General features: G+C 47.9%; 1 protein-coding gene across 2 annotated transcripts in view; it reads left to right on the top strand.

The window, feature by feature from the left end:
* Positions 1-1,065: 1,065 nt before the first annotated feature.
* si:dkey-6n21.13 (P2Y purinoceptor 3) overlaps positions 1,066-9,389 on the top strand; it is a 32,991-nt gene continuing 24,667 nt past the window's right edge. Inside the window, exon 1 of one of the 2 annotated variants that reach the window (XM_048619961.1) lies at positions 1,066-1,167. The gene's annotated coding sequence lies outside the window, so the exon portion shown is untranslated. Of the gene's footprint in view, positions 1,168-6,460; positions 6,573-9,389 lie in introns of those variants that run through there. The other variant, XM_020513601.2, reaches the window with a different exon arrangement.

Raw genomic sequence — 9,389 nt, 5'->3', positions numbered from 1 at the left:
CCCTCCATTCCCAGCAATATCCTGCTAAATAAAACCAACAGAACTGTAAATCAGAAACAAAAACAGAAATTGCTGAAAAAGCTCAGCAGGTCTGGCAGCATCTGTGGAGTGAAATCAAAGTTAACGTTTCAGGTCCAGTGACCCTTCCTCAGAACCCTGGTAAATCTCTTTCTGAACCCTCTCCAGCTTACTAATATCCTTCCTATAACAGGGTGACCAGAATTGGACACTGTACTCCAGGAGAGGCTCACCAACGTCCTGTACAACCTCAATGTGCCAACTCCTATACTCAAAGGTCTGAGCAATGAAGGCAAGCATGCTAGATGTCTTCTTAACCACCCTGTCTAACTGTGAGGCAAACTTCAAAGAATTATGTACCTGAGCCCCTAAGTAATAACGTCATGTAGTCAAGTGTAATAATGTAGTGTCATGGTGGAGGCCATTCAGCCCATCAAATCCATGCTAGCTCTCTGCAGAACAACCCAGTCAGTCCCACACGCCATACTCAATCACTCTTTCCTCGGCCAGTTCATTTCCGTCAAATGCCCCTCCAAGTTTTCTTTTGAAATCAATTCCCCCTCCCAGCCCAGCTCTTGTGGAGTTCCAGGTCATTAGCACTTGCAATGTCAATAGAAGTTCTTCCTCCCATCTGCCCACAGCATCTCTTGTCCAAAATCTGAGATCAGCGTCCCTCCCAGTCCCCTTTCCGTCAGCTCAAGACAACAGCTTTGTTTTTTTGCACCTTTTCTCAAACCCTTGATCATCCTGCCTGCCTCAATCAAAGCTCCTCTCTCGACCTCCTTTGCTCCCGGATCGACCTCATTCGCAAGACTTTATAAACTGATGCTTTTTTAAAAAAAAGTTAAGCAAAGGAACCAAGATGTTCAAAGTGTGCCTTGTGCAGAGCATTTAACAGAGAGCAGCGAGCCAGGGTGTGGGAAGGACGGAGAGGGACTGAGAGAGAAAGCGGCAGTGAGTGTTGTTTTTAGCTGATTACCTTCATTCGGTCACAGGTTGAGCGATGGGAGACAAGTGGCCAGGGCGTGAGAGCACAGCCCTTTGAATGTCCAAGACCAGAGCGGGGAGCTGGAGTGCACTCTCAAACAGCCAATTCTTTTTCCTCACAATCTTTCTTAAACGTTTCTGCAAACAAGCAAGAACCAAGAGGTGGGTGGCAAACACAGTTGCTTATTTTTACCGTTGCTACAATATTCATGAGTTTGTCTGTCTATCTGTGTTTGACTGTGTGTGTTTGTGTGTATGTCTATCTATTTGTGTTTGCCTGTGAGTGTGTCTGATCATGTGTGTGTCTGTTTATCTGTGTTCCTGTCTGTCTATCTGTGTTTGTCTCTAAGTGTCTTCATGTGTGTGCTTCTGTCTCTGTGTATCTGTTACAATGTCTGTTGGTGTCTCTGCAACTTTCTGTGTGCACCTGTGTTTGTCTGTTTGTTTGTCTGTGTCTGTGTGTGTCTCTCTGTCTGTCTCTGTGTATCCCTGTGTTTGTGTCTCTGTGTCTGTATGTGTGTGCATCTGTCTATCTCCATGTATATGTGTGTGTCTGTGTCTCTGTTTGTGACTGTGTCTGCGTGTCCATGTGTGGGTCTGTGTCTCTGTGTAAGTGCCTGCATCCCTGTCTGTCTTTGTGTGTATTTATGTCTGTGTGTGACTGTCTGTGTGCGTGTATCTGTCTGTGTCTCTGTTTCTGTGTGTGTCTGTGTGTGACTGTGTGTGTGTTTGTTTGTCTGTCTCTGCTTCTGTGCGTCTGTGTATCTGTGTCTCTGTGTGTGTGTCTCAGTTTGTGTGTGTGTCTCAGTTTGATTGTCTGTGTATGTGTGTCTGTGTGTGACTGGTGTGTGTCTGTATCTCAGTGAGTGTGTGTGTGAGTGTGACTGTGTGTGTGTCTCTGTGTGTGTCTGAGTGTGACTGTCTGTGTGTGTGTGTGTCTCAGTGTGACTGTGTGTGTGTCTGACTGTGACTCTGTGTGTGTGTGTCTGAATGCAACTATCTGTGTGTTTGTGTTTGTGTCTGTCTGTGTCTCCGTTTCTGTGAGACCATGTGCGTGTATTTTCTCCAGCATCCAAATGCAACTTAAATACTTCAAGAGATTTAGTACAGCAGGTAAAAAGGAATGGCCTCGCTGTTTGAAGATAATTTGGCTTACTGTGCTCACTAATGCTCCTGGAGGGTGGGCTGGATCTCATCAGAGGACATCACTGGTGACGGTCTGGGGTCACTATCACAATCCCACCCTCCCCTAACCTACTAGCAGAAACATGGATGGCTGCCCCTTTAAGGGGTCAGTTTAAGCATTTCTGAGTCGGGGGAGGGTCCCGTTAAGAGCTATTTCTCTCTAGACGTTGCCAAGTGAGGTACAAGGGAGGCAGTGTGACTCATAGGGGGTCTCTGATGAGATGTATACCAGTAGGGTAGGAGAATGAACTTCCTGAGGAAGTGGTGGGTGTGGTTACAGTTACAACGTTTAAAAGACATTTGGATGGATATTTGAATAGGAAAGGTTTGGAGGGTTATGGGCCAGGAGCAGGCAGGTGGGACGAGTTTAGTTTGGGATTACGTTTGGCATGGACTGGTTGGACCGAAGGGTCTGTTTCTGTGCTGCACTATTCTACGTCTATGACTATGGCTCGGTTGCTGTGTTTCCAGGGTCTGTTGCCAGGTAGATTAAAGACAAAAACTGAAAGAACAGCGGATGCTGTAAATCAGGAACAAAAGCAGAAGTTGCTGGAAAAGCTCAGCAGGTCAGGCAGCATCTGTGAAGGAAAAAAATCAGAGTTTAACGTTTCGGGTCTGGTGACCCTTCCTCAGAACTGGGATTAAAGATGAGGCAGCGAGAGTGTTTAACAACCTCAACCAAACAGATGATGGGATCATTAACATAACGTTTATTGGTGTTTCCAGTGGGCTGTTTCCAACAATGACCCATTCTCCAGAAATAAAAAAAACACTTATTCGGGAAAAGAAAGTTGACCAGCTTCAGAACATGAATGACACCCGTCATTCCCTCTTCATGGACAGTCTGCAGGAAATCGCAGCTGAGTTACATGTCAAGGTCAAACATCAGACGACACCAGGTTTATAACCTGGTGTTGGAGAGATAGTAGGAAGTGCCGATGCTGGAGAATCTGAGATAACAAGGTGCAGAGCTGGATGAACACAGCATCACAGGAGCAGGAAGGCTGACGTTTCGGGTCGAGACCCTTCTGTTGTCTGATTTTTGACCTTGCCCACCCCAGTCCAACATCAGCACCTCCACATGATGAATTAAATGTCAAGCAGACTTGATTGAGAGGGGATGCATCCCATAATTTCACTGCAATTCTGCAGGGTGCCTGCAGAGGGCAGGCTGTCCCAGCTCCCTACTATAAAGCCAAAGTCATAGTCATAGAGCTGTACAGCGCGAAAACAGACCCTTCGGTCCAACCTGTCCATGCTGACCACATATCCCAAATTAATCTAGTCCTATTTTCCAGCATTTGGCCCATATCCCTCTAAAACCTTCCTATTCATGTCCCCATCCAGATGCTTTTTAAATGTTGTAATTGTACCAGCCTCCACCACTTCCTCTGGCAGCTCATTCCAGACACGCACCACCCTCTGTGTGAAAAAGTTGCCCCTCAGGTCCCTTTTAAATCTTTCCCCTGTCACCTTAAACCTATGCCCCTCTAGTTTGGACTCCCCTAATCTGGGAAAACACCTTGTTTATTTACCCTATCCATGCCTGTCACGATTTGATAAACCTCTATAAGTTCACCCCTCAGCCTCCGATGCTCCAGGAAAAATAGCCCCAGTCTACAGGCTCTCCCTGTAGTGCAAACCCTCCAAACCCAGCAACATCCTTGTAAATCTTTTCTGCACCCTTTCACATTTCACAACATCTTTCCTATAGCAGGGATACTAGAATTGCAGGCAGTATTTCAATAGTGGTCTAACCAATGCCCTGTACAGCTGCAACATGACCCTCCCAACTCCTATACTCAATAAAGGCGAGTGTACCAAACACCTTCTTCACTGCCCTGTCTACCTGCGACTCCACTTTCAAGGAACTATGAACCTGCACCCCAAGGTCTCTCTGTTCGTCAACACTCCCCAGGACCTTACCATTAAGTCATTATATTCCGACCTCATTTGAGAGAGGCACCCAGTGCGGGATTTAACCTGAGGGTCACCAGGGAGAGGATGAAGAAGGAGAGTTGGCACAGTAACCTCAACCAGTGAGAGATTTGAATCCACGCTGTTGGCATCACTGTATGTCGCAAAGCAGCCATCCCGCCAATTCAGCTAATTGACACGCTCCCCCCCACCACACCCCCCAACGTTCAACCTTGGCTAAACAGGCAAAGCCAAAACAGGCAGATTGCACCGACCTGGTGAGCTGGGGAAAATTCCTGTGATCCTGGGATTTGCTGTTGAATTCATTCCCGCAAAATCCCAGTCCCAGGGCCGCAAGCGTAAGAGTGCAGGCTGACACTCCCAGCACAGTAACAAGGGAATGCCGCACTGTCAGAAGCGCCACTTTAAGACGCGGCGTTAAACTGAATTTCCATCGTGGCACGGTCAGTAGGGGGAGGCGGTGAGTAAGGGCCGGAGGTTTGGCGGTTTACCCGTGCATTCTGGGTATGGGCAGCCTTGGCATCCGACTGGAACATTCTGGAATGAAGGACCAATCCTTTTTTGAGGGGTCCCTTTGAGTTAAGACCAAGGCAAGGGCAGGGTTAGTTGGCATGGATCATTACCTAGTTTGGTCGGCTAACGGAGGGCAAATTGACAGGAATTAAAACCTCATGATAAGGGGAGCTATTTACATAAGCAACCTCAAGAGATTTCTTCACTCATCAAAGAAAGGATTGAATTTCTGTAGCGCCTCTTTTTGGCTACTTGGATTAGTGCCGGCTCCCACATTCTAAGGAAAGAAACTGGGCAGCCAATTCACACACAGCAAGCTCCTGTGTGACGATCAAGAGATCACCTACTTATTTGGTGATCAACTTTGGCCCAGGACTCAAGCCCCCATCCCTCCCTCATGACAAGGTGTGTCACTCACTGAGATATGGGTGGGACCCCAGTTTAACATCCGTCCCTGAAAAACAGCAATACTGCAGCAATCCCTTACATGAGTGGGACATAAGGTTGGCCATTCAGCCCATCAAACCTGCTGCACCCTCTATCCATGGCTGAGCCAATGCCCTTTTACCCACCCCATCCCCATAGCCCTGCACTCCACTGGTCATCAGAGGTCCATCAATCTCTACCTTAGACATACTCAAAGACTGAGCTTTCACAGCCCTCTCTGAGGGAAAGGATTCCAAACATTCACAGCCCTCAGAGTCAAATCATTTCTCCTCATCTCGACCTGAGGGGCATCCCCTGACTTTTGAATCATAGCTCCTGGTTTTGGACTCCCCATACAGGGAGGCAACATTTTACCTGCATCTACTCACATCTACAGCTTATGGCTAGTCTGGTGGCTCAGTGGTTAGCACCACTGCCACACAGCACCAGGGATCTGATTCCACCCTTGGGCATCTGTCTGTGTGGAGTCTGCACATCGTCCCTGTCTCTGTGTGGGTTTTCTCCAGTTTCCTCCCACAGTCCAACAATGTGCAGGTTAGGGTGGATTGGCTGTGGGAAATTGCCCCATAGTGGCCAGGAAGGTGCAGGCTGGGTGGGTTAGCCATGGGAAAATGCAGGGATGGGATGGGTGAGATGCTCTTTGGAGACTTGGTGGGCTGAATGGCCTCTTCCTGCATTGTAGAAATTCTGTCACATCGGTCCTTTTGACTATTTTGCAAATTTCAACGAGACCAACTCTCATTCTTCGAAACTCTAGAGAACACAGGGCTCTAGAGAACATAGGACAGTGCCTCCATCCCTTGAACAAATCTGGTGAACCTTCAGTGTGCTAACTCTATGACAATAATGTCATTCCTGAGATAAAAAGACTGAAAACAGCACCCTGGGGTGCAATTTAATTCATCCGTGCTGCTATAATATGGAAGCAACTCTTCACAAGTCCTGAACTCAAACCCTGGGGCCTGGCTGAACTGTAAATGATTTTTGTTTTTAAAATAAGAATCTCTTAGGGTGGGTAACAACACAGCCTCTGGAGCAGGCGGCACTGGAAACCTAGCCTCCAGGCTCAGAGGTAGAGACGCTACCAACTTGATCAAACCTCTTCCCCCCTGGAGATGAGCCTGAGTCCAGCGTCTCAGACCACTTGGTCATTCCAGCTAAAAGGCGAGGGAGGGGGATAAACAGTATCATGGTGGTGCGATGGGGGAAGGATTAAAGATGTAGGGACACAGGTGGTCTGGGAGCTAAGCCCTCCTGTCACTGGCTGTCTTGAGACTCGAGCGGTTCACTTATTAACCGAAAGGGTACCAAGGTGCATCTGCTCGCTGACACAGCTTTAACTTTTGGAACAGCAGTAAGCAGAAAGAACTACATTGGAAGCCTTGTCGCCACAAACAGAGACAGAAAATAACGGGTGGGTGAATTGTGAGACCCCCGCGCCCCTCCCTCTCGGAATTAACGGACCGGTTGGCACCGGTGAAGGGGTGAGTGGGGAAAGGGGGTGGGGGGGGGAGGAGGTGGGCACAGGGCTGGGTGGGGGTGCTCATGTGGGAAGACGTTCCTGGTCTGTGAGTACGTCCGTGATTGTCCTAACCCCCTCGGTTTACAGGTTGGGAGGTACTGAAGGTCTGCTCTTCCTTGCGTGCCCATGCCCCTCCCCACTCGTTGAGAAGGGGGGTGGGGGCAGAGAAAGAGGGGGTTGGGGGGACACCTGAGTGGGAAGGGGACGTGGCACTTTCAAGGAAGGGGTAACAAGGCGAGAGAGTGAACAGGCGAGGGAGATGTTGGACCCCTGGAGAGATTTTGCTCCTCCCTGTCCCCTGATTTTATTTCCCGCACAGTGCGATCCCACACACTCTGACGGCCAAGGGTGAGATGACATGCCCTGGGGTGCATGCGCAATTTAAACAAAACAAAACCCAACCCTGGGCCAAACAACAAAAAAAAGGAAGGAACTTTTGTTGCTCTCAAAAGCATTCCACAACCTCAGGTTTGTCTCAAAGTGTTTGACAACCAGCACAATCCTTCGCCAAGTAGGCGCCGCTGGAATGTAGAAAATGTCAATATACACCCAGCAAGTTCCCACAAATAGCAAAAATGATAATGACCAGGTAATTCAGTGAAGGGATGTTGGTTGACAGATTATCACTTGCCCCCGTGTCACTGAAGAGTTTATCTCTGTAACTTGCTGCCTTTATCCATACTCCAGGCACCTCCAAGCTGCACGCTCTGAGTTTGCTGCCTGACATCGGCTCCCATGGGACATCAACATCCTTCACACTTGCAAAATTCTCACCAAAATTCTCCACAGTGCCCAACCACAACGCATCCCTCCCTATCTCTGTAACCTCCTCCAGCCCCATACACCTCCCTCCCTATCTCTGTCACCTCCTCCAGTCCCCTACACCCCCTCCCTATCTCTGTCACCCCCTCCAGCCCCCTACACCCCCTCCCTATCTCTGTAACACCCTTCAGTCTCTACACCCCTCCTGATCTTTGTAATCTCCACCCCCCACCCCCCACACCTCTCCCCATTCGGCCCCTTCGAGCTTGCTCCATGATTTAGTGAGATCTGGTTTGGTGGATTGGCCAGGCTAAATTGTCACTTGATGTCCAGGGATGTGCAGGCTAGGTGGATTAGCCATTGGAAATGCAGGGTTATAGGGATGGGGTAGGGGGTTGTTCTGTATGGGATGATCTTGAGAGGGTTGGTGTGGATTCAATGGGCTGAATGGCCTGCTTCTACACTGCAGGGATTCCACAAATGTAACCTCAACTCCATAACCCTTCTACCCCCAACAACCTTTTGCTCCCGTGTCTGCCCAGAATCCATCCACCTCCGCCTTCGAAATAGTCTAGCACTCTGCTTCCATCGTCGTTTGAGGTAAACCTCCTCTGAATTACCTCCAAAACATTTAAAACCCTTCTTTAAATAAAAAGACCAGTATTTCAGACACAGTCTCACCGTTTTTCAGTGTAACTGAAGCATAACCATTCAACTCCCCTCACAATAAACAATAACATTCAATCAGCTTTCCTAATTTCTTCCTTTCTCTGCACATTAACTTTCTGTGATCATGCACAAGGATACCCAGATCCCTTGGCATCTCAGAACCCTGAAATCTCTCTTCCGGTTAGATTACCATTTCTATTCTAGCTGACAAAATGGACAATTTCACATCTTCTCCATTGCAAGATCTTTGTCCACTCATACTATTCACAGACTTCCAACGTCCACTTCTCCACTTAGTTTCCTACCTATCTTTGTGTCGTCAGCAAATCTGGCAACCATACTGAAAGCCCCTTCATCCAATTTATCGTAGTTTCTCCTCGAAAGTGGCAATTGTGCCACCAAAGACCATAAGAAATAGGAACAGGAGGAGGCCGTTCGGCCCCTTGAGCCTGCACTGCCATTCAATAGGATCACGGCTGATCCGACACTCCCCACGTTCACTTTCCTGTCCCTTTCCCCACAACCCTCCATTCCCCGGCTGATCAAGAATCTCTCCATCTCGGCCTTAAATATACACAAGGACTCTGCCCCCACTGCTCTCTGTGGCAAGGAGTTCCAAAGACTCACAAATCCTCTGAGAGAAGAAGTTCCTCCTCATCTCAGTCTTAAATTGATGCCCCCCTTGATTCTGAGACTGTGCTCTCTGGTCCTAGACTCCCTTACGAGAGGAAAACATTCTCTTGAGGAGCCAGACGGCCTGCTCCTATTTCTTACGTTCTTGTAGACTCTCCCTGTCAAGTGCCTGTATGTTTCAGTAGGAGGCACCTCAGGACCAATCAACTGTAACACAACAGCGTGTCGTGATTATCTGTATTTTTATTGATAATAGCCACCTTGGAGGAGTTTGGATTTGGAAGGAATTATTCCCACAAAGCTGTCTTCATAGACCCAGCGAACAGCATCACTGGTACACAGTTGTTAGCAGTTCATTCAGTTATAGCCTGTTGCATAGACTCTGCCTACGCCCATATAAAGTTAAGGAATGGCTCAAGTGAGGGCTTTAAGATAATTAAAGGATCTGATCAGGTCTTTAGAGAGAATCTAATTTTTTTATTGTGGGTTTAGAGTCGAGCACAAGGGTAAAGAACCTCAAGATCATTGAGGGGTGATGTCAGGAGGGAGTTCATCAGGCAAAGGGGTGTGAGAATCTGGCATTTATTTTAAAAGATATTAAATCATTAATGCTATTAAAAAAATAAAAACTCCTGTCAAGGCTGGGGTTTTGTATGTGAGTGTGAGTGTGTGTCTATGTGTGTGTATGTGTGTGTGTGTGTGTGTGTGTGTGTGT

The sequence above is a fragment of the Rhincodon typus genome, chromosome 45 (genome assembly GCF_021869965.1).
Source record: "Rhincodon typus isolate 14 chromosome 45, sRhiTyp1.1, whole genome shotgun sequence".
Classification (NCBI taxonomy): domain Eukaryota; kingdom Metazoa; phylum Chordata; class Chondrichthyes; order Orectolobiformes; family Rhincodontidae; genus Rhincodon; species Rhincodon typus.
Note: the sequence above shows the minus strand (reverse complement) of the source record. Positions and strands in the feature narration are given on the sequence as shown.